The following is a 946-nucleotide window of genomic DNA, read 5'->3' as shown; positions in this document are numbered from 1 at the left end:
GTTATCTTACTGTTTTAATTTTTGATCCCCTAATGAGATATGATGATGTGGAGCACATTTTCATATGCTCATTTGTCATTTATATATGTTCTTTGGTAAAATGTCTTCACATCTTTTGCCTGTTTTTAATCATGTTATTTTATTATTTTTGAGTTTCAGTTTTTAAAATTTATTTTAGATAATAATTCTTCATTCGATATATCTTTTGCAAGTAGTTTTTCTCTGTAGCAGAAAGACATGTCTTATTCTTTTGAAGTTTGCTAGTATTTTATTAAGGACTTTGGCCTTTGTATTCATAAGTGGTATTGGTCTGTAGATTTCTCTTTTTATAGTATCTTTTCCGATTTGATATGATACTGGTCTCATTGAATGAGTTGAGATATATTTCCTCCATTTTTATTAGAAGACTTTATGAGAAAATGGAGTTAATTCTTTTTTTTTTTTTTTGAATGTTTGGTGTAATTTGGTGGTTAAACCATCTGGACCTTTGCTTTTCTTTGTGGGTAGATTTTTGATTACTAATTCAGTCTTTTCAGTTACAGATCTGTTCACGTTGTTTATTTTTTCTTGTGTCAACTTCAGTAATTTATGTGTGTTTAAAAATTTGTCCATTTCATTTAGGTTATCTAATTTTTTGGCATACAATTGTTCATGATATTCCTTTATAATATTTAATTTCTTTAAGGTAAATAGTAGATCTCCTCTTTAACTTCTCATCTTGTGTCCTTTTTTCTTGGTCCATGTACCCTAAGTTTTGTTTTTTTTTTTTCCAATTTTTCTCATCTTTTTAAAGAACTTATTTTGATTTCATTGATTTTCCTCTATTGTTTTTCTGTTCCCTGGTTCACTAATTTCTGTTCTAATCTTTATTATTTCCTTCCCTCTGCTTTCTTTAGGTTTAATCTACTAAAATCTTTACTGGTAAAGGAAAATATATTGGGTTTGC

At 27.8% G+C, this 946-nt stretch overlaps 1 protein-coding gene across 3 annotated transcripts in view; it reads left to right on the top strand.

Annotated features, from left to right (window-relative positions):
- The window catches only part of LOC104983495 (transcriptional regulator ATRX-like), a 33,286-nt gene that overhangs the window by 21,317 nt on the left and 11,023 nt on the right, over positions 1-946 (top strand). The gene's annotated exons all lie outside the window — the stretch shown is intronic.

Source organism: Bison bison, unplaced genomic scaffold (assembly GCF_000754665.1).
Source record: "Bison bison bison isolate TAMUID 2011002044 unplaced genomic scaffold, Bison_UMD1.0 scf7180017837331, whole genome shotgun sequence".
NCBI classification, from domain to species: Eukaryota; Metazoa; Chordata; class Mammalia; order Artiodactyla; family Bovidae; genus Bison; species Bison bison.
The sequence above is the reverse complement of the archived record's forward strand: the minus strand, read 5'-3'. Positions and strand labels throughout refer to the sequence as shown.